Source organism: Felis catus, chromosome A3 (assembly GCF_018350175.1).
Source record: "Felis catus isolate Fca126 chromosome A3, F.catus_Fca126_mat1.0, whole genome shotgun sequence".
Taxonomy (NCBI): Eukaryota; Metazoa; Chordata; class Mammalia; order Carnivora; family Felidae; genus Felis; species Felis catus.
The window spans coordinates 106,482,638-106,507,714 of record NC_058370.1 but is presented as its reverse complement, the minus strand read 5'-3'; the positions used below and the strand labels follow the sequence as shown (position 1 = coordinate 106,507,714).

The 25,077-nt window shown below is 37.2% G+C and overlaps 1 long non-coding RNA gene across 1 annotated transcript in view; it reads left to right on the top strand.

The window, feature by feature from the left end:
• LOC123384544 overlaps nt 1-24,790 on the top strand; it is a 74,867-nt gene extending 50,077 nt beyond the window's left edge. The window contains exon 3 of the long non-coding RNA XR_006595791.1: nt 24,595-24,790. This is a non-coding gene — a long non-coding RNA (uncharacterized LOC123384544). The remainder of the gene's footprint in view (nt 1-24,594) is intronic.
• The last annotated feature ends 287 nt before the right edge of the window (nt 24,791-25,077 follow it).

The window sequence follows — 25,077 nt, the reverse complement described above, 5'->3', positions numbered from 1 at the left end:
AAAAAAAACCCAATGAAACAAATAAACAAAACAGAACTATTGATCTCACTTCTGGTAAAAATGGAGTAAAATCCTACCAGAATAATTCCCCCTCACAAAATGACTATAAAATGTGGATATATAATAAAAAAATCAGCAACCTGAAGAAACTGTGTTGGAAAGGAGCATTATATAAGTGAATCCCCATGTTCATGGCTTTTAACCTGAGGTCAATCGCAGCAGGTAAAGCAGGCAAGTGTGCGAATGAAACAGCTGCAGCTGGAGAAATCATGGTCACGGAGGATAGAGGAATCAAACTGAAGACAGGAACGGAGAAGGGATCCCCAGGTTCTGCATACCCACATCTTTTACTGATCCCAGAGCCACTCATGTAAGAAACAAATTCAAAGCAGCTCAGCTAAAGACCAAAACAGTCAGACTTAGACTTAGAGCTCCTGCCCAAAACACAGTTTGCAGTTCACGTCCACACATGATAACTGCCTGGTAAAACAAAAGAAATAATACTCATTTGAGGTAAATAACAGAATCTGTTTTCTCCACAACTTAATTTTCTCAGTGTTCAGGCTATGATACAAAATTACCCAACACACCAATAACCAGGAAAATGAAACACATTCTAGAGAGGAGAATTACCTGAGAAAATTATCTAACTAACCTCAAGGCGAATCAGATGCAACTAAGAGACAAAGATTTTAAACTGGCTTGCATAACTCTCCTCAATCAAAAACAAAACAAAAAAAAAAAAACAACAAAAAAAACAGTAAATGTATATTTGCAAAGAATAAAAAAATAAGAAACCTTGGCAGAGAAAAATAATGATTAAAAATTCAATGAAATTCTAGAATGAAAAACATAGTATCTGAAATTTCAAATTTCCCCTACATGGACTCAACTTTTTAATGTCAATGGTAGATGAAAAAGTAAGTTAGCTTGAATACAGCTCAATAGAAATAATTCAACATAAAAAACAAAGAAGGGGGCACCTGGGTGGCTCAGTCAGTTAAGCGTCTGACTCTTGATTTCGGCTCACGTCATGACACTCGGTTTGTGAGTTCAAGCCCTGCATTGGGCACTGTGCTGACAGTGCAGAGCCTGCTTGGGATTCTCTGCCTCTCTCTCTGCCCCTCCCCTGCTCTGTCTCTCTCTCTGTCAAAAATAAATAAACAAAAAAATGTATGAATAAAAATAAAAATAAAAATAAATAACAATAATAAAAACAAAGAGAGAAAGATAGAAAAATGTAAACAGAACCTCAGGGCCTATTTGATAATACCAAACAGTCCAACATATGTATAACCAAAGCCTTAAAAGGTAAAGAGAGAATGGAACAAAGATATACATGTTTCAGAAAATAATATCAAAAATTTGCTAAATTTGAGAAAAGACAAAATTTTAGACATCAACTCTCAATAACCATCAAGAAAATAACTAAATAAACCATACTGAGTCACATCATAGTTATACTATTGAAAATGACAGATAAAGAACAAAGTTTAAACGTGGCAAGAAACACATATGTCCATGACCACACACATACACACACACATTACATACAGGCAAAAATAGGTTTGATTAAAGGTCAAATTCTCATATGAAACTTAGAGGAAAAATGAGAGTGGAACATCTTTAAATTTCTGAAAGAATTCAGGGCTGGATGTTGCTTGTTTGGCTTTGTAACATATGCAAAGTCCTAAAAAACTATGAAAACATCAGTGCTGGATGTTGCTGTTTGACTTCTGAAATAGAAACACACTGCCTGCCCTTCAATTCTAAGTCTATGTATAAAAAAGCATGTATACAATACACCGGGCCATTTTAGTAAAAAACTGAATTACTAATGCATTGAGAAATTTAGTTAATATTCTTCATGCATACATTGCTAGTGACAGAAGTATAACAGTTGTAGGCAACACTGCACAATCTTAGAATTTTTCCATTATTCTCTGCTCATTCTTTCTTTCTCCCAGCCTCAGGAAAGCCCAAAAGACAGATATTTACATGCTGGACTGAATAAATGTGAGAAATTACATAGGCATTCCCAGAGCTACATCTTGAAAACCTGTATTTCTGTGTCTGGAATATCTTATTTTATCTTCTGGGATAGAAATTTCAGTCATCAGTGCCAGACGGAAGAAGTTTGAGAGTAGAAAATGGTCTTTTCTTCGGCCAGTGAAATTAATGCATGCAATCCATTGCATTTTCCACAAATCTAAGAAACTATTATGTTCATAAACATCAAAAGAATGATGTAATACTGAAATACTAGAGTGTATTTTAACAAGCACTTTAATTACTAACATTGTCTATCATTAACTAACCCAGAGCATTAATAGTTTAGTGCCTTACACACACCCTTACATATACATATTTGTCCTGGAAACGGCAGCAGCTGAAAATCATGCTGATCAAACAAATACATACCCAGGATGAAAAATACACAGGTGAGTGCTGCCAGTATTTACAAAGTAGTTGCATAACAGCCTTTAACTTGTAGCAGTTATAACACTAAATACCCATTTCAGTGCTTAAGCTCTTTTTGATTTATGTATTTCCAAATGCCCACTGGCCAGAACTATGGGAAAAACCAAGGAGAGCAGAATACCTGTGTCAAAAGGAGACAGAGTATTTTTCATGGATATAAATTTGGAGACTGAATAGATCAGTATAGAACAATCCCTTCTGATTGTCCTTTTTATTTTCTTTCTGCTAATTTGCAAAGGCTCTGTGCTTTATGGTTAAAATGATTTCTAAGATGTCCTCAGCTGCTATGAAATATAAAACAACAACAACAACAACAACAACAACAACAACAAGGGATTCTGCGCATTGTTCCTCAAAGATGTTTTCTTGTTAAACACAATGCGGCCTACACATAACCATCAGTTTCCAGATCTTCTTCAGAAATGCTTGGATTGTTGGAGGTATCACAATTCCAGACTTCAAGTTACATTACAAAGCTGTAGTAATCAAAACAGTATGGTACTGGCACAAAAATAGACATAGATCAATTGAACATAATAGAAAGCCCAGAAATAAACCCACAATTATATGGCCAATTAATCTTTGACAAAGGAAGCAAGAAGATGCAGTGGGAAAAAGACAGTCTCTTCAACAAATGGTGTTGGGAAAATGGGATAGCTATATACTAAAGAATGAAACTGAACCACCTACTTATACCATACATAAAAATAAACTCAAATGGATTAAGGACCTAAATGTGAGACTAAAACCATAAAAATCCTAGAAGAGAGCACAGTCAGTAATTTACCTGATATCAGCCATAACAACATCTTTCTAGATGTGTCTCCTGAGGCAAGGGAAACAAGCAAAATTGAACTTTTGGGACAACATCAAAATAAAAAGCTTCTGCTCAGCAAAGGAAACAACCAACAAAACTAAAAGACTGAATGGGAGAAGATATTTTCAAATGACATATCTAATAAAGGGTTAAGATCCAAAATATATAAAGAATTTATATAACTCAACACCAAAAAAAAAAATCCAATTAGAACATGGGCAGAAGACAGAAACAGACATTTCTCTGAAGAAGACATACAGATGGCCAAAAGACATATGAAAAGATGTTCAACAACTTCATCATCAGGAAAATGCAAATCAAAACAACCTCACACCTGCCTAAATGGCTCAAATCAAAAATTCAAAAAAACAGTAAGTGTTGGTGAGGATACGGAGAAAAAAGAACCCTCATGCACTGTTGTTTGGAATGCAAACTGGTATAGCTACTGTGGAAAACAGTATGGAGGTTTTCCTCAAAAATTAAAAATAGAACTACCATATGATCTAATAATTCCATTATAGGGTATTTACCCTAAAAATATGAAAACACTAATTCAAAGGGATATATGCACCCCTATGTTTAATGCAGCATTATTTACAATAGCTAAACTATGGAACCAGCCCAAATGTCCATCAAGAGATGAATAAAGAAGAAGTGGTATATATACAATATGGAATATTATTGAGCCATAAAAAATGAGATCTTGCCATTTGCAACAACATGGATGGGGCAGTAAAATGCTATGTGAAACAAACCAGAGAAAGACAAATACCATAGGATTCCCTCATACGTGGAATTTAAGAAACAAACAAACAAAGAAAAAAATACAGAGACAAACCAAAACACAGACTCTTAACTATAAAGAACAAAGTGATGGCTACCAGAGGGAAGGAGGTGAGGGATGGGTGAAATATATACAGAGGATTAAGAGTACACTTACCATGATGAGCACTAAGTAATATGTGAAATTGCTGAATCACTACATCATTCACCTGAAACTAATATAACACTGTTTGTTAAGTACACTAGAATTAAAATTTTTTTAAAGAAATCTTTGGGTTGTGATTAGATTTTCTCATTTTTTGAGCTGCAGATATATATTCTGATGTCATTTAGAATGGCTAAGGAACTTCTTCCTGTGATGAGAGGATTCTAAAAAGTTGATTCCTAAAAAAACCAATTACACTAAATATTGATATTAAGAACTAAAGAGAGGGAGGAAAATTGGAGGAACGTTGTCAAAAGACACGCACTTCCCATTTTAAGATGAACAGCATAATGACTACAGCTAACACCGCTGTATGATAGACAGCAAAGTTGCTAAGAGAGTAAACCTTATGAGTTCTCATCACAAGGAGACTTCTTTTTCCTTTTTTCTTTTTCTTTTTCTTTTACCTATATGAGAAGATGGATGTCAGCTGAACCAATTGTGGTAATCATTTTACAATATATGTAAATCAAACCAACATGCTGTATGCCTTTAACTTATATAATGATGCATGTCAATTATTTCTTTTTTTAAATATAATCTATGGTCAAATTGGCTAACATACAATAAGTACAGTGTGCTCTTGGTTTTGGAGGTAGATTCCCATGGTTCATCGCTTACCTACAACACCCTGTGCTCATCCCAACAAGTGCCCTCCTCAAAGCCCATCACCCATTTTCCCCTCTCCCCACCCCTACCCCCAGTCTACCCTCAGTTTGTCCTCTGTATTTAAAAGCCTCTTATGGTTTGCCTCCCTCCATCTCTGTTTGTAACTATTTTTCCCTCATCCTTTCCCCCATGGTCTTTACATTTCTCAAGTTCCACATTTCATATGAGTGAAAATATATATCTTTCTCTGACTGACTTATTTCACTTACCATAATACCTTCTAGTTCCAGCTACATTGCTGCAAATGGCAGGATTTCATTCTTTCTCATAGCCAAGTAGTATTCCATTGTACATATAAACCACATCTTTATCCATGCATGTCAATTATTTGTCACTAAAACTGAAAATTATTAAAAAAAAAAAAAAGAACTAAAGAGAAGTATACATTTTATGTAGGCCAAAGACTCAAGCAAACATTTTCAGGTCTTGACATTACTGTTTGAATTTTGGGACAGAGCCACACTGCGTCCATTTCAAGCTCTACCTCAAACTCATCCTTGGATGTGGCTAACCATAATTCATGTCAGTCCTCACCTAACAATAAATAGCACATAAAGCAGCCTGAAAATTTCCATAAGAGTACAATACTCAGAAATACCGGGTTGGGAGGTAGGACCTGGAAAATTAGTAATCACATTTCAGATTACCAACATCTAAAAATCAATTCTGGAAAGAAACTTTTCTTCTTACAGTTAATAGCCTGCATACAACATAACTCATTTATATCATTTGTTCTGCTGTGTCCTTGGAACTCTGAAAATACCAGAAGTAGAGTTTTAGAAAAAAATGTCGATTATTATATTTTTGTATATTATTTATGACGACAACATATGTTGGTACACTTCAAGAATTATTCACAAAAGGGCTTTATACTTAAAGAATAAAAATTTTCACATCTTCTGTCCATTCAGTCTTTATAAAAGTCCTATGATATAAACAAGACAGATACTATTATCTCCATTTCACTGATGAGAAAGCCAACTTGAATACGGGTTCATGGACTAAAGTTCTCTAACCCAACAGGAAGTGGGAAAAGAACTAAAACTCATCTCGTTCATTTTGATTCAAATTCCAGGGCATATTAGGAAAACTGGACTGTAAAGTTAGATCTTGCTGGAAACCTAAATCTACTATCTACTGTTTAAGAATAAATGTACTATTTACTATTTGAAAGAAAGTTACATAATTTCTCTCTGAAATGCAGATTTATCATCTAAAAAAGGAGGATTAAAGGGGCATCTGGGTGGCTCAGTTGGTTAAGCCTCAGGTCATGATCTCACAGCTTATGAGTTCAAGCCCCGCATAGGGCTCTATGCTGACAGCTCAAAGCCTGGAGCCTACTTCGGATTCTGTGTCCCTCTCGGTCCCTCCCTCTCCCTCTCCCTCTCTCTCTCTGTCTCTCCAAAATAAATAAACATTAAAAAAAATTTTTTTAAATAAAAAAGGAGGATTAAAAAAGATTTTCCTTGTAGAATTAAGACGAGCCAATGAGGATTCAATATGCAAATCACCTGAAACAAAATGTTTACTCAACAAGCACAGCTATCATTCTTGTCCCCACAGTTGTCATCATGTCACCATCATTGTCACCGTCATCATCATCAAGATACACTGACCTAACAAATAACCGTACCTTTCATTCTTTCTGGCTAGAACTATTCTCTCCCATTAAGCCATGAACCCCAAGACAAAAAGTCTTCTAGCCTTTTCTGTACTCTCTAGCATTTAGTATAACATATAGCAATATTTAATATTATATAAAGAAAGAATAAATCTGAAATATATGATTTGATCAAGCAGTGAGTTTATTATCTATGCTTTTCTCTAACATATTTAATGTTACACCATGATTAAACTTTTAAAGTTGTTAAAGGAACTTTAATTTATCTTATTCACCTTTCTTGGAGTTTTAAATTGACAGTCTTAGGAATAAATATTCTTGAAGTTCAAATGGCCTAATGTCATAACTTACCTCTGTGAAGTCAATATTTAAAGAAAAATCTCTAGACATTTTTCATTACACTTATGACAATGAAGATTTGTCATCTTAATTAGAATGTGTTTTCCTTTAGTATTTCATCACAAATACCAGTGCTCAAATGCAAAGTTATTCAAATGTAAACAGTCACTCTTACGGTAAATTCTCTACTCATGTCCTTCATATTGGCCTTTTCTGTCCCTTTTCAATAAATGCTATGCAATTCAATCATGGCAAGTTTTTAAACACTTCAAACCATCTATGCTATGGCTCCCAAATGCGGTATGTTCTTTGTAAAATAAACTTTTCTCTTCAAAATTCAACATGCTTCAAAATCATCTTTTATCACCTATAATGTTCTAAAATATGCTAGATGCTGAGAATAAATAAATAAATAAAACCTCAGCCTTCCCATCAAGAAGCTGGTTGTAATGAGAAGTAAGGAAGTTAATATACCAAATCAAAGCTGTCAAGGTTAAAGGAGACAGAAAGTACAGTTCATCCACAGTCTTGGGGGCAAGAAGGGAGTGTAGCCCAGGAGGAGAGAAAAACAAGAGGTCTCTCCAGAAGCAATGTCCTGACTTAGTAAGCCTTAGAACAAATGAGTACACCATACAGAAAAAGAAGAAAAAGACTTCACAAAGGGATTCCAGGTACATAGACCCAAAAGCAAGGGAGGGCCTGATGCCATCAAGTAGTATTTCAAAGAAACAGGAAAAACTTCAAGGAGAGGAAGGAATCTGAAATGACCTGACACTATTTATCCTGAACATGATGTGAAGATGTCACCAGCTAAAACCCAAGACCTGACCTTTACTGCCAACCTGCTTGTACTCACAGACGTTTGTCCCACATTTTTCCTTAAGCTCTTCTCTTAATTCAGGCAAATGGAAAGCACAACCACCCTTTAAGCAATAGCAACTGCCCTAACAAGACCGCCAGCCAGCCAAGACGACCCAGACCAGTTTGAATGTAACTCTCCACCTGGTGCCTGTGCAGATAGACCATGGAGTGACCTCTAGAATGACAGACAAGAGGCATCTGGGTGACTGAGTTAGTTAAGCATCTCTTGATTTCGGCTTAGCTCCTGATCTCACAGTTGTGAGTTTGAGCCCTGCGTGAGGCTCTGGGCTGACAACAGGGAGCCTGTTTGGGATTCTCTGTCTCCCTCTCTGTCTCCCCCTCCCCCTGCTCTGAAAAATAAACACTTAAAAAAAAAACCAGAATGACCAACAATTACCTTTACCTCACTATAACACTAAAATCTCAACCCAAGGAAGAGCACAAGCCTCATTTATATAACATAGAATGTATGTACAGGCATGTTTCCTTAAGGTGCATAAGTGAAGGATCCCCTTTTTCAATATTCATCCTAATCCTAAATAAAAGGAACCTACCCATCCTTCCTCAGAGAGTCACAGCTTTGGAAGTTATTCTCCACGATCTCATTTGCTGCAAATAAAGTTTACTTTGTGCGACAACCACCTGGTGTATCTGTGACTCACCAAGGAGCAGATTCACATTGGTTCCATTACAAAGATATTGATGGATTTTTAAACAAACATCACAATCACATTCATGTTGGGAAAAAATGATTCTGAAAAGAGCGCTGAGAATGGATTGGAGGAGAGCATCACTACAAAAAGAGAGAACAGGAAGAAAGCCAGTCAGAGCATGCAATGAGACAAGTTATAGAATATAGAATAGAATATAGAATAGAATATAGAATATATATATATATATATATCCATAAAGTCCTTGGGTGATGTAGTAAATGTTTAGCAACTGCAGCTCCAGAAAGGAAAAAAAACAGCCCTGACTTGTAACATTTGTTTGAGTTTCATTCTATAAATATTCCCACCATGACCAATTTCAAGCTACCAACACATATTTGAATACAGAGTTGGGAAAATATGGGCAGAAGTATGCACGCACACACATAATTTTCACCTTAACGGTGTCATTTGTAGAACAAATGTCTTCAACGTAGATAAAGCCCAATTAATGTGTTCCTTCTTTTGTTGCCTGTGCTTCTGGTATCATATATCAGAAATCATTGCCTAATTGATGTCATTAAGATTTATATGTATGTTTTCTTCTAAGAGTTTAATCATTTTAGGTCTTACGTTCCATCCAGTCTTTGGTCCATTTTAACATTTTTAAATGGTGGGAGGTAAGGGTTCAAATTCATTCCTTTGAATATGGAACGAACTGGATATCCAATTTTCCTACCAGTTTCAAAAGAGGGTTTTGGCTTTTTCTGTAACTATAAGAGAGATCTGCATCATATTTTTATGCTGAGGAAAAATACGCCATGGAGAGTAAGAGGTTAAGAATGCGTCCTGATTAATGAAAAGTTATAGAACTGAGCATGCAAGTGATGGAATGAGCCACAAAAACACCTCCTCCACAAAAACAGGAAAGATGGGCTGAGAGGAAGCAAGAAGCGGAGAGGGTACAATTAATTTTTTAGTAGATGACCATCTTAAATTTAAGCAAATTCCTACTTGATGGCCTTCTATTTATTCTAGGAGTCTCATCATCTCATCCTAAGCCAGGGTTTTAAACAGTAAAGTTTTGAAATGGCCACTGAGAAGATCATTTGGGAATTCATAGAATTTATGAAATTCTCAGAATTCACAGAAATTATGAGGTAGATCTCAGGACACAAGAAGTTGTAAACTAGATATGTATGTGTATATATGTATGTATGTGTGTATATATATATGTATTATATATATGTATGTGTATATATATGTATGTGTCCCAGTGTCCTTTCACTTTTCCAGCTTAAGATATAACTGACACATAGTATTTAAGTTCAAAGCATACAATGCTTAGATTTGATACTCTTATATATATTGCAAAGTGATTACTACCATAGCTTTAGTTAATACCTTCATCATGTCACATAATTGCCACTTCTTTTTTGTGGTGAGAATATTTAAGATCTACTCTCTTAGCAACTTTAAAGTATACAATATGGTACTATTAACTATAAGCATCATGCTATACACTAGATCCCAAGAACTTATTCATCTTGTAACTGGAAGTTTGTACCCTCTGGCCAACATTGCCCCAATTCCTCTACATCCCAGTCCCTGGCAACCACCATTGAACTATCTCTTTTTTTTTTTTTAAGTTTTTTAATTTATTTTTGACAAAGACAGAGTGGAGCATGACCTGGGGAGGGGCAGAGAGAGAGGGACACACAGAATCCGAAGCAGGCTCTAGCTCCAAGCTGTTAGCACAGAGCCTGATGCAGGGCTTAAACTCATGAACTGTGAGATCATGACCTGGGCTGAAGTCAGACACTTAACCGACTGAGACACCCAGGCGTGCCCCCCCCCCATAAGTTATAGGCTGTTTTTCTCTTGCTTTTAAGATGCTTTGCATCTGAGTTTTGACAATTTCATTATAATGTGTCATGGAGTGAATCTCTTTAAGGTGACTTTGTTTAGTGACCTAAGCTTCATGATTTTGAATATCCAAATCTCTTCCCAGACTGGAGTTCTCAATCATTTCTTTACACATGCTTTCTCTTTTCTCCCTGTTCCCCTTCTGGAAATTAGATGATTCGCAAATTGATCCTCTTGATGGCATCCCATAAACCACATGGGCTTTTTCACTCTTTTTCATTATTTTTTCTTTGTTCTCCTCTAACTGGATAATTGCAAAGTTCCTGTTCAGAAATTTTCTTCTGCTTGATCCAGTCTGCTGTTAATGCTATCTATTGCATTTTTTTTTATTTTATTCACTGCATCCTTTAGCTTTAGAATTTGATTCTTTTGTATTATTGCTCTGCTAAAATCTCATTTTTGTTGTGTATTATTTTCTTAATTTAATTTAATTTTCTTTGTTTTCTTGTGGCTCATTGCATTTCCTTAAAACAGTTCTTTTGAATTCTTTATCTGGTAAATCAGACATAGCCATACATTTGGGTTTGGTCACTAGAAGATAACTGTGATCCTTTGGTGTCATCTTGTGTCCTTGATTTTTCACGTTTCTTAAAATTTTGTGTTGCTATCTTCATATTGGAAATCGTTGTCCCCTCCTTCAGTCTCTAATAATTAACCATTCCAAAGTATCCAAATTCACATGTTTTGTTCCTACAGAGTGGACCTTCTCCTCTGGAAATGTGAACTACCACAAAGGCTCTCTCATCTGTGAGTGATTTTCTAAGTCATTGTTTTCCAGGGTCAAGAGGGACCTTGGTCAAGAGGGGCTGAAGCCAGTTCATGGGCCACTGTGAGGTCCACAGCCAGGACTGAGGTTTATCTGCCTGTTACCCAATGCACCAAAGAGACTCTTCCTGTGTCCCCTGGAGTATGGTGCTGGATCCCACAGCCACCTCAAAGACATTCTTAACCATGGATGGATGCCAAATTTTTGTTGTTGAGGATGGGGACCAAAACTAGGGATGTCTTATGCCACTATGATGCTGATGTCACTCCACCAGTGGTCTTGATTAACTAAAAGAGTTACAATGGCCTCCTAAGGATACACAGAATAACTCAGGATATGTATTATAGAATGGTTCTCAAAGCATGGTCCCTGGAGTAGCATCAACAAGCAATGGAACTTGACAGAAACGGAAAATTTCAGGTCCCAAAGCAGACCAACTCTATTGGGATCTCCGGGAGTACATCCCAGCACTATATTTCACAAGCCCTCCATGTGACTCCAGAATATGGATAGTTGGATTGAAACAAAGTTTGGTTCTCAATGCACCAATATTAAAAGGGGACAAGAAGGTTGGGGGAACAGGCTATTAGACAACCAAGATGGTAAATCTCAACTGTCTTCGCTGGAAAGTGAAGAACAAAAGGATTATAATAATTGGAGAAACTATAGGAGACCAGGAGTCAACATGAGATAGAAACACAGGTCTATTGGAAGTAAAGTAGTGAGATATAACTCACCATTCTCCATTTTTAAGAGTCCAAGCCTACCTTTCTCCTGGTGTCTTACTGAGTCTTAGCATTCATGCTTTAGTTAGAAAGAATCGTTGAGGTTATTTTATAAACAATATCAAAATTATATAAATGGGAGTAAAGCAAAACTGTCACCCATGATTGCATTCTGTCCATCCTTCACAAGATATACAGTAAGATGAACACAACATTTCAGAGACAGTAGATTTACTAGGGATATCTATAAGGGTATCTATAATTTCATTTTTATCTAAATGTTGACCTCTGGTTACAATTAACCAACAGCTGTTTGGAAAGTAAATATTTAATAAGAATATTTACAATAGTCATAATGATGAACTGGGCTTTCCCATGGTGTTAAATCACATGAGGCACTGGTCCACATCATATGATGATTAAACAGTAGATCAAAAGTGACCACATTATTATTCTGTTTTCTTCAGTTCTACTAAAAAATACATGAATTTCAATGTTTTCATTTCATATAATTTGTTTTATCAGAAGATATTCACATGTGGGACTAAGGAGTCATTTGATTTCTAACCAATTTAAAGTGGAAATCATTGATCCAGTGACCCTAACCAGTCTGTTCTTAAGCTGAAGGATAAAGTAAACAATTTCACCTGAGAGAAAATAATTTAAAATAAATTTGTAACAGTGTTGACAACTTACATGGAAGAACACAAGAATTATATCCTATCATTGCTTAATTTATTTTTAACTTATTTTCCACAATCATTAGAGATGCTAGACAGATTTTAGTGGCAGAAAATTTAATTTTTGTCCTATTTAAATGTTCTAACATCACATTTCACAGGCCACAGTAATGTGAACCCTATATTAGAAATTATGCCATCTAGTGATTCTGAAAAGATCTAGTCAAACTGAAAGATGTGTTATCTGGAATCCAGTAAGGAAAAATAAACCACTCATCTAAACTATGCCTTGTTGGTAAAAACGGAATTCAAAGTGTCAAAAAGATACCCACAAGACATTTAAGTGAGCTAATGGCTGAAAACTGAGGGTTTTGCACTTCTTTATATAAGCTACTCCTAGAAGGGAATAGATCTCATCAGGAAATAAGTAGTAATGATGATAGACGATTTCAGGTTAGGTTACTGACTTGACTCTGTCTGACACAACCTGGCACAAACTCTTGGGAGTCAGCAATACACAAACACTATCCCATATTTTACAGAAAAACACATTTGTCACATTTCAGGAAATGCAGCCTTAAACTACATTTTGTCATCACTTCATAATCTTAAATCTGTGCTGTATTTTGCTAGTCACACTTGAACTCGGTGAGGTAAAAACTAATTCTTCCCCCTCTCATTGCTTTCACACAAAATCTGACTCTTCCTTTCCCATTCTTAAAAATATTGCTAGTGGGATGCCTGGGTGGCTCAGTCGATTAAGCATCTGACTTCGGCTCAGGTCATGATCTCGCACTTCATGAGTTTCAGCCCCATGTCAGACTCTGTGCTGACAGCTCAGAGCCTGGATCCGGCTTCAGATTCTGTGTCTCCCTCTCTTTCTCTCTTCTCCTCCCCCACTCACAATCTAAAACTTGAAAATAAGGCACCAAAAGGTATACAGTACATTCCTTCAATGTTGTACAGAGACAGAAGTCACTCGGGTACTATCTAAGAGTATGATCTTTGTTCATTTCACTGTTTATGCCTAATTGAAGTTCCAAGAAATAGTAAAGTTACTTGTAAACTTGTAGTTTTTTGTACATGAGCAATATAATTCCTAATGAAACATATAACCTTAAAGATATATGGCCCTGTTAGACATTTATCAGTTTTGTATACAACCCAGCAATCTTATCCTCCTATAAATACACTAGCTTCTAAAATGTTCTTTGAATCAGTTACATGTTACTGGTTCCTTCATTAATCAATAAGTTAGATAAAAACTTTCACATTCTAAACTTGCACAGAGCTGTGATTTTACCTTTTTGAAAATTATACTTTAACAGCATCTTGGCTGAATTCATAGCTCTCTGGTCACTCTCAGAACATTTTCAACCTAGTCTAGATGAAAACTATAATCTCTTATCTAATTTATTTTTTTAATATTTTTAATCTTTATTTTTGAGAGAGAGAGCGAGAGAGAGAGAGAGAGAGAGAGAGAGAGAAGAAAGAAAGAAAGAAAGAAAGAAAGAAAGAAAGAAAGAAAGAAAGAAAGAAAGAAAGAAAGAGAAAAACAACATGTGAACGGACGTGGGGGAGAGGCAGAGAGAGAGGGAGACCCAGAATCAGAAGCAAGCTCCAGGGCTTGATGCGGGGCTCAAACTCACAAACCGTGAGATCATGACCTGAGCCAAAGCCAGATGCTCAACCGACTAAGCCACCCAGGTGCTCCAGTCTCTCATCTAATTTAAATCCCCTCATCTCCTTCATCACTACTCAGACCACAGTGTAAGACTTAAAGGGGGAAGAGGGGTTGGTCTGCATTTTAGTATTCCTGCTTTTCCCTGAACGTATTGTTTTGTACTTAATAATATTAGAAATTGAGAGAAAAGAATGGAAAATGCTGGCCTCTTGCCTCTACTTAACGGTCTCTACCATCGTCTTAGGGGTAGCATGCTATGTGGCAAGCACAAAAATACTAGTCCTCCCAATGGGATCATGTTTAAGTTCAATGAGAAGTGTCACGGGTAGGGCCTCTCATAGTTCAGGCCCCTCATGTGGGAGATAAACTCTGGCTCGATATCTTCCCATCCCATTCCTGAACATTACGCTTCAGATTCATATCCTGCTTTATCCTTATGCAAAGTACCCCTGAGCAGAGTACCAAAATTATGGCTCACGCCCCTTGAACCATGGGAAGCTCATGCATCTAGGTCACCCCACTTAACCTACTTTCCATCATCCAGATAGGTGCAGGGCAGACCTGACTGGTTAAGTACATCTATAACCAGGGTGTAGGTGCTAGTCTCTCCTTCCACGGACTCTCCAATCTTGAAAACTGATTCTTTTAGAACCTTCTTCCTTCGGTTTATGTGGTAGGTAGTATCATGCCTCCTCCAAAGATGTCCCACAACCCAATCCCAAGAACCTGTGACTATGTTACGTTACACGGCAAAGAGGAATTAAGGCTGAAGATGCAATTGAGGTTACTAATCAGCTGACCTTACAACTGGGAGATCATCCTGGATTATCTGCAATCATAAGGGTCTATGAAAATAGAAGAGGGAAGAGTCAGAGTCAGAGTATAATGATGTGAGACAGTCTCAACTCATGTTATTGGCTTTGAAGATGAGGAAAGAGACCATGAAACATGGAATGTGGATGGCCTGTAGCAGCTGGAAAAGGCAAGGAAATGGATTCTCTTGTAAAGCCTCCAGAAAGGAATGCCATCCTACTGATATCTTAATCTGAGCCAGTGAGGCCCATTTTGGACTTCCCAACTAAAGAACTATAACATACTAAATACGTGTTGTTTTAAGCCAGTAAGTTTGTGATAAATTGTTATGGCAGTTACAGCTTAAATAGGCTTGAAGAGCCCACTATTCCTTTTCCCTTCCTATCCTCACAGTCTGGTATCCAAAGAGTCTCAAAATCCTAGTCTTCCACTTACATAGGTAGTAGGAGAGAGGGGGAACTGCTGGGTGTAAGATTCCCTAACCCCTAGAAAGTGTGAAAGAGGTGTCTCAAGCTCCCTAGTCTCTCTTTGGAATGTGGTACCCACTGTTTGAGCTCTGGGAATGTAACTGCAAGTTTAAGATGATAGGAAAGGATCTATCAAGCTAGACTAAATATGGGAGAGAGAGGAATTTGGTCTAAAAACCTGTGGCTAAGTGTCACAGGCTTATCTTGGGTATTTGTTTAAAATAATGATTAATGAATCTTATTCCAAATTTATCTAATCAATTATCTCTGGGGATGAAAGCTCAAAGCAAATGTTTTATACCTTCCAACACTCAAAAACTTGATAAACCCTGTCACAGAGGAATACATGTCTTCACCTCACTTCTCACTGTTACAGAAGCCTATAAGCCTACAAACAAAGCTTTTGTTTTTATAGCTAGAGATGATTTGCCACCATATTTGACAAATCAAGGACCTGAGACGCAGCCGGGATAAGTGATTTGACTAACACTGGACTAACAAAGTAGGGGCTAGAAAACAGATCATTTGACTTCTGCCCCCACACCCTCTACTCTCATTTGATGTCACTTCTCTTGAAATCGAAAGGGAATAGTGCCTTTTAGAAGCAAATGCATTTCCTGTAGGCTTGTTTCATTTCCACAGTAGTTTCTTTTTAATTATTGGTGTTTCAGTGAATGTGCCATTATAGTCCCATACCAACTGTGAGATTTATAAGTGCTTATTCCTCAACATTTCCTTGCCAAACAATTATATGGGCTCTCTTCCCTCTTTGGCTCTGATGTTTTATTGTTGGGTTAATGGGGAGCATACTGAGCTGTCCTCCGCATAGGATACATGGTAATATTCAACTAATCTCATATTTCTGTTTCTGCCATGGAGAATGTTTTACATGTCAATAGTCACCACTGAACTTACTGTTAAAAGAAGTTAAAAGGTTTGCTTTGATCCTGGAAGCCTGTCATTAAAACTCCTGCCAATTGGCAAAAACTTGAAAGGTTTGCTTCTCAGCACTGAGCACTAGGAAAGTTTAGTCAATTAGACTTGGCTTGATTTTTTTTTTTCCTCAGGATGAGTTTTCCTCTTTGAAAGACTCCCCAGAAGAATGAATTAATAAGATGTCAAGGAAAGGAAAATTCAGATCTGAAGTGAAAATGGACAAAAGTATTATTATACACTAAAGGGGCAGAAGGCCTGCCTTAGCTTTGCAGCTCAGCACTCCAGACATCAAGCCTGACTTTTCCAAGAAGAGCGATGTCTTTAGCACTTAAAAACAGACCTAACAGCTAAAACCATCTCAACCCACTTCCTTCCTCTTTGCCCTTTCTTCTCACATGTGGTGTGCAAACCAAGTAAGAGCCATATTTCCACTAACTCTAATATCCATTGAGAAGTACACCATCCCATTATGCCTCCCTGTGGTACTGCCCTCAGAAATCAAACACCCGTCCCAGTTGCCAGTAGCTCTTATGACTCTGTGTTAACCCCAAGCAAGACTGAGATTTGCAGGAAACATCCAGCCTTGGTTTACGGATCATTATGTTTTCACAGTCCCTCTTCCCTGTTAGTCTGGATAAATCATTTTTAAAATTTTCTGTTGTAGAAACTGGAAACCTTTCTCAGCTGTACTATAGAAAGTAAACAGAATCACTGAACAGGAAAATGGAATTAATTGCATATATCACAATGTATTTTATATACGTTTATATATAATACAATCATAAGTTGCATATGTTACAATATGATGATTGGGTCTGAACACGGTTCCATTTTTTTCCAGTTTATCTAACATGGCTATTTTGGTGAACTCTACAAATAAAGCTAAAGAGGCATCTTCAAAATACAATGCCTTCTCCCCAACATGCTTTATGTGCATATTAGTTCACTTTTCTTCTACCATTACATCTAACTGGTCACCACATCCTCTTGTTTCAACCTTTGAAGACATCCCCAAAATACTTTCTTCCTCTTAGGTTTTGTTCCACAACTGCATACGAACAAGTATGCCTGGATTGCAGCAGACATTTAAATTGTCTCTGTTAGACTATAGATGCTGGAGAGGATGTGGAGAAATAGGAACCCTCTTGCACTGTTGGTGGGAATGCAAATTGGTGCAGCCACTCTGGAAAACAGTGTGGAGGTTCCTCAGAAAATTAAAAATAGACCTACTCTATGACCCAGCAATAGCACTGCTAGGAATTTACCCAAGGGATACAGGAGTACTGATGCATAGGGGCACTTGTACCCCAATGTTTATAGCATCACTCTCAACAATAGCCAAATTATGGAAAGAGCCTAAATGTCCATCAACTGATGAATGGATAAAGAAATTGTGGTTTATATACACAATGGAGTACTACGTGGCAATGAGAAAGAATGAAATATGACCCTTTGTAGCAACGTGGATGGAACTGGAGAGTGTGATGCTAAGTGAAATAAGCCATACAGAGAAAGACAGATACCATATGTTTTCACTCTTATGTGGATCCTGAGAAACTTAACAGAAACCCATGGGGGAGGGGAAAGAAAAAAAAAAGAGGTTAGAGTGGGAGAGAGCCAAAGCATAAGAGACTCCTAAAAACTGAGAACAAACTGAGGGATGATGGGAGGTGGGAGGGAGGGGAGGGTGGGTGATGGGTATTGAGGAGGGCACCTTTTGGGATGAGCACTGGGTGTTGTATGGAAACCAATTTGACAATAAATTTCATATATTGAAAAATAAAATAAAATAAAATAAATTGTCTCCTTTATTTTGAATCTTTATCTTCATTGCCACACCACAGCCAGATGAATAGTTAAGATAACAGATAAAAACAAAAGTCCTTTCTCTGTCAGTGTCACAACACAGTGCACCAAGATTTGATATTATCTGGCCCACTGCAGCTAAATATTTCTTCTGTCTCCTTCTACTGGTGCTCAGATCATTCATTCATGCTTCCCCTTGTGCCTCAGGTCAAGCTCTTTCCTGCAAACTTTAAATGTTCTTGTCTACTACACAAGTCATCATTAGCCTTAAAGTTTAAGAGATTCTATGAAACTTTCCCATTTCCCATCTATATCTCTTTTTTGAAATCCAATTTAAGTTGCTATAAATAAGTTCCATTCACAGTGTATTTTCTTATACTTGTCTTATTTATATTTGTTTGGCCCTAATTTCTAAGATTTTTGAGATTCTAAGGATAAGAACTTTGCTTGGGAACTTCACATTTTATTAGATGTATCCTTCCATTTTAAACAACTAAAAACACTGGGGAAACTACTGGCAACAACAACTCTCAGGCACTGGACAATAAACAGCACAGGACTGTGAGTCCTGAAAAAAGGAAAACAGGGGCGCCTGGGTGGCTCAGTTCGTTAAGCGTTCGACTTCAGCTCAGGTCATGATCTCACAGTTCGTGGGTTCAAGCCCCACGTCAGGCTCTGTGCTGACAGCTCAGAGCCTGGAGCCTTCTTTGGATTCTCTCTCTCTCTCTCTCTCTCTCTCTCTCTCTCTCTGCCCCTCCCCCGCTCATACTCTGCCTCTTTCTCCCTTTCTCTCAAAAGTAAATAAAACATTAAAAAAAAACATTTTAAAAAGGAAAACAATTGAGCTGTGCCCTAAGATTGCCCCAACGTATTGCCTAGAGGAGGTCCCCAGGCTGCAGCATAGGGAGGGGGAAGCCAAACAGAACTTGCCAGTTTCCGAGTTGAGGGAAAGACTAGAGAATTTGTGGAGGCCAAGGTAGCTAGATCAATAGGATAATGTAGCAGACGGAAATGAGCTAAACAGAAAAGCTCTGGAGTTCTTCAGAGTTCTTTTCGAGCCCTCAGCTGAGTACTGATGAGAGCTCATGTTGTGAAAACACTACTTAAAGCCAGAGAAAGGACCACCACGTAAGTGGTGTTCAAGGCAGAACATTACCCGGAAAAGTCATTAACATGCATCAGACCTAACTGTGAGAACTCAAACTGTGAAAGTTCTAGAAAAAAAACTTTAGTAGAAGGCCTAATGTGAGCGTAGGAAAGGCAAAGATTGTTTAAATAAAACACAGAAACTACAAACTATATGGGGAAAAGATCAACAAATTACATTTCATCAAATTTATAGACCTTTACACTTTAAAAAACACTACTACAAAACAAAAAGGAGAGCCACGTGCAGAGAGAATATGGTTGGGAAACATTTTATGAAGGGTTTGTATTCAAAATAGAGAATTCTCACAAATTCCTAAATATTTACATCAGCTAGATATATAAATGACAAAATCATGAAATAGCCCAAATGTTCATCAACTGGTGATTGGTTAAACAAGTATGATACATCTTTCAATGGAATAGTCTTAAGAAGTAAAAAAGAAAGAACAACTAACTGACAGGTGCAACAACATGCCAAGTTGACTCCAAAGGCCACCTACCCCTTTCTGGTTTTCCTCTCTTCACATGTTTCCTCTCCTCATGGATGTTGGCATGTTTGATGTTGTTCCATTGGTCTCTGGGGTTCTTTCATTTTTCTTCAATCTGTTCTCCCTCTTCTTCACAGTGTATAATTTCTATTGACAAATCCTCAAGTTCACTGAGTCACCATTTCATATCTGCTATTGAGCCCATATAATGATCTTTTTTATTTGGTGACTGTACTTTAATTTTTTTAAGTTTTTATTCATTTATTTTAAAAGATCAGGACAGAGCACATGAGCAGGGGAGGGGCAGAGAAAGAAGGGAGCTGTCAGCACAGAGCCCGATGTGGGGCTCAAACTCACAAACCACGAGACCACGACCTGAACCAAAATTCAATCAGATGCTTAACCAACTGGGACACCCAGATAACCTGCTGATTATATTTTAAAACTCTAGGATTGTCCTCCCTGTTTTTAATTTCTATTCCTTTACGGAGATTCATTTTTTGTTGAATAATTCTCTTTAAGTTTATTTGAGAGAGAGAGAGCAGGGGATGGGCAGAGAGGGAGAGAGAAAGACACACACACACACACACAGAGGGAGAGAGAGAGAGAGAGAGAGAGAGAGAGAGATATCCCAAGCAGGCTCCATGCTGCCAGTGTGAAGCCTGACACAGGGCTCAAACCCACAAACCCTGCGATCATGACCTGAGCTGAAATCAAGGGTGGAACACTTAACTGACTGAGCCACCCAGGCACCCACTTTGGGAGTAATTCTTAATTATGTTCCCTTTACATTCTATAAACAAGGCTTTTTCTAATTCTTTGAACACATTTAAAATAGCTACTTGAAAATGTTTCTATAAGAAATCCAACACCTTAGTGGACTCAAAGTCAGTTTCTATTGTCTGGTTATTTTCCTGATTATGTCACACTTCTCTGTTTCTTTACATGTTTTATGTTTTGTTTTCGTTCTTGCTATTGTTAAAACTGAACATTTAGACAATATATTGCAGCTGCTCTAGATTTTTATTTTTCCCCCAAGAGTTTTTATTGCTGTTTTTTTTTTAAATTTATTTAACATGCCTGGACATAATCTACAGAAGCTGTCACCCTCTTGGCATGTGTTTTCTGATGATTCTCATCATTTTTAAAAAAATTCTTTGGGGCGCCTGGGTGGCACAGTCGGTTAAGTGTCCGACTTCAGCCAGGTCACGATCTCGCGGTCCGGGAGTTCGAGCCCCGCGTCGGGCTCTGGGATGATGGCTCAGAGCCTGGAGCCTGTTTCCGATTCTGTGTCTCCCTCTCTCTCTGCCCCTCCCCCGTTCATGCTCTGTCTCTCTCTGTCCCAAAAATAAATAAACGTTGAAAAAAAAATTTTTTTTAAATAAAAAATTCTTGTTTTTATTTTTTAGCCTTACTTCCTAACGGTCATCTTAACTTAGTGGTCAGTTAACAATTGCTATGAGGTTGTACTCAGAAACCTTGATCTGGTATAAGGCTTCAATGCTTGGTTGGTTAAATTATGTGTGGGGTGGGAAATATATTCAAAGTTCAGGCAGTTTTCAAGTTTGACCCAGCTTTTACTTTCTGCTGGTTTACTCAGATCTCCCCTACGTGTGTTCATAGGCTTCTAGTCACCCAGGGAAGTGCGGAGAAAATTTGTGCTGTGTGTGCAGAATACAAAGCAGGGAGGGATATGTGAAAAACCTGGGTGGTCCTTCTCAGTTCTCCCACTTTGAGGATTTCTTCTGTTGATTTCTGGCTAGTTTGCCATACTTAGGGTTAGCTGACCACTAAGGCTAGCAAAGTGGCAGTCCTCTCTTACCCATTTACTCCAAAGTTTGCTACTTTGCTGACATTGTCACTACATATGTGTTTTTTGCGCTCAATTCCAAATCAAGTCAGCCCCTTCCAAGCAGCAAAGTTTCGGTTTTCAGTCCAGCCCTACCTGGCAGAAATACTATGTCGTCCAGGTAGACAGGGGAATGGAAGAGGGAAGCATTTATCCGTTAGCCCTTGCTTTTTCACTGATCCAGGTGACTCCACCAAAGTTACTTAATCTGTATTTTCCCATACTTCCTGGGTGCACATGTAGGCATGCTAGTGTGTTCAATGGGCAAGAAGTGAGAAGCACGTGTTACAAATCCAAGAAAAGTATGGATGCACCTATGTCAAACCTGTGCAAACTGGTCACCAAGCAACGGCTGGAATAACAGGCAGAACTTGAAAGATTTGAAATGATAAACAAGAGGCTTCTGATACAAAGACATCATGAAAACTTAGAGTGATATGGAATACTCAATATCATAAAGATGTTAGTTTGTTTTTCCAAATGCATCAATAAATTCAAATAAAATTCCACATTTTATGGAACATAAAACTCACAACATACGTTGACAGCTGAGTTTTTAAAATTTTACAAGAAAAAAATCACCACAGAATTCTGATTCTGAATTCTCTGAAGAATTCTGAAATCTCCTGAAGAAAAATAATAAATTGGAGATACTATTCTATAGATACAAAAAAAAAAGCCATAGGGAAACTGACAGAAGGAAAGATAAGCTAAATAACAACAAAATTAAGAGCCCCAAAGCAGACCCATCCATATAGAAATTACAATATAATTTATTTACAACATAATTAATATTGCAGACCAATTGGGAAAACCTTGTGTTCTCAAAAAATGGTGCTGAGACAGTAAATTTTCCATATGGAAGTAATGTAATGAGATTTTATATTACACCATAAACAAATTCCAACTGAATGAGGACTCAAATATTAAAGTAAAATTAAAACTCAGCGATAAGTCATTAAAGAAGATATATGGTTGGTAATGACATAAGGATTGATTAAACTGGATCAAAAAATAACATTAATAACATATACCATGAAAAGATCTATACATTCATTACATGAAAATTAAGGAGTTCTGCTCATTAAAATACTCTATAATGAAAGTGAAAATCCAAGCAACAAACTGGAGGAAACTTAAAAAAACAAAACAAAACAAAAAAACCATACGAATTGCCAAAAGACTAGTATGCTGAATTTTTTATAATGTTCATTTACTTTTGAGAGAGAGAGACAGAGAGAGAGAGAGATTGCGAGTGGGGGAGGAAATTGGGGGAGGGGCCAGAGGATCCCAAGCGGACTCCATGCTGACATCAGACAGGACAGCTTAAATTCAGAAACCATGAAGCATGAGATCATGACCTAAACTGAAGTCTGACGCTCAACTGGCTGAACCATCCAGGCGCCCCCTAGTATGCTGGATTCTTAAGGAAGTCCACAGATCAGTAAGAAAAGGACAAACAACCCAACAGAAAAATTGTCGAAAGAGATGAAGGAAGCAGAAGTGATCCATTATGTTGATTTAATCCACTAATAGATTTGGATTCAGAATTTGGAAAACACTACTCTAGACTACATGACTCAGGGATTTGAAGAATTAGCATCAACTGAAATATACTGGCTCCACTCTGTGTATTGTTTACTTGTAGTGCCAGAATATATACAGTGTTCCCCAAATAATCATTTTTTTTAAGTTTCAAGTCACAAAATTGATAAACTGGCATTTAAAAAAATCAAACCAAGTATGTAATAAAATATTCAACCCTTGCTTCATTCTTCCCTGCCTTTACCACCTCCCCAGAAGTAGTTTTGTATATATCTTAGAGTGTGTCTTTGTGTGTTTCTTAAATCTTTTTCTACTCATTTACGAACACTTAGGTGTATATTATAAAAATACTGTATCATAATTATCTGTCACCTTCTTTTTTCACATAATTAAATATTATAAATATTTCAACATTAGCATATCTACTGATTTCATCAAATCTAAGGTGCTTTAGAGTCTTGGTTTTGTACCTTATGTGAAAGTGTCAGCACAAGATTTATCCAATCCATCACTTTTTAAAGAAAGTGATTCTTTATTTTATTGTAGTTACATTTCAAAGCTTTAGGCACATCTGTCTAATATCTTTCTCAGGAATGATTTGATGTACACGTTCCAGTCAATTCTACAATAGCCCAGAAAGCAGGTTTTCCAAAGCTGGGAAATTTTCAAATGGTACTTTCAGACGAAGAGGGAATTTTCTAGATGAACTTAATTTTATTTTTTAATAGCTATTCAAATGAAATTCAGATACATAACTCCTCAGAGAGCTGCTAAAAAATATATTGCCTAGAGTTAAGCTATGTGAATCAGGAGCTAAGCTATGTGTGAAAACACATTACAGAGGCAACTTGACAAATATCTGAATTACTGACAACTATGCTGAACTATCAGCTTCATATATATATTCACTTAGCCAATTTTGCCTTCAGATGAATAAAAAGCCATCTTTTTATGCATGCATGTGAAAACAAACTGAAGCAAACTGGGCCATTCCCATAACTCACTTTCTCTTCAGAAGAAACAAAAAAGGAGAATCCCACTCCTTCTTTCACCATCATCCGGTAAGAGCACAGCAGTTGTCGTCGGGCTTCTCAGAGCAAACGTCTGCCCTACCTTTTCTATTAGATGTGGGTATTTCACTTCTTGCAACTTTCTGAAAAACAGCATTCCAACTAATCTATCTACGCTGACTTTAACACTGGCTCTTGACACTTCTTGCAGGGTCCAATTCAGTTGATACGTAATGAAAGGAATTTAGACCTGGATGAGGTAAAGGATTATAAGTGCCTGGCAGGAGAGGGTCAGCTGTCCCTTCCCTTCCTTTCTCTTGACAGATGTGGATTATGGCAGCTGAGTACAGATGCAGCTTCAAATCCTTCCCAACACAGCATTTCAGGAGGCCCCGACGGATCCATCGGAGTTGACACACAAGATAAATTCTACTGGCCATCCCTGAAGATCTGCTATCAAGTGACATTGTGACTTCAGGCAAGCATCTCTTCTGTGTCTCATTTTTTTTTTTTTTAGAGAACGATGTAACTAATTATTTCTATCTCCCCAGGATTGTTGTGAAGGTGACATAAAATAAATGCCAAGGAACAGCCCAATTTGTTAGACAACACTTGATCAACATTTGTTGAGTGGATCCATAGAACAGAGATAAGTGGTACTTGTGTTAAAAAAAAATTTTAATTTTAACTTAAAACTTTAGGATATGTAGTTTTAGGATCGCTCCCTCAATTTTTAAACTTTTGATTATGGTAAAATACATATAACATAGAATTTACCACCTTTACCATTTAAAACAAATTTTTTTA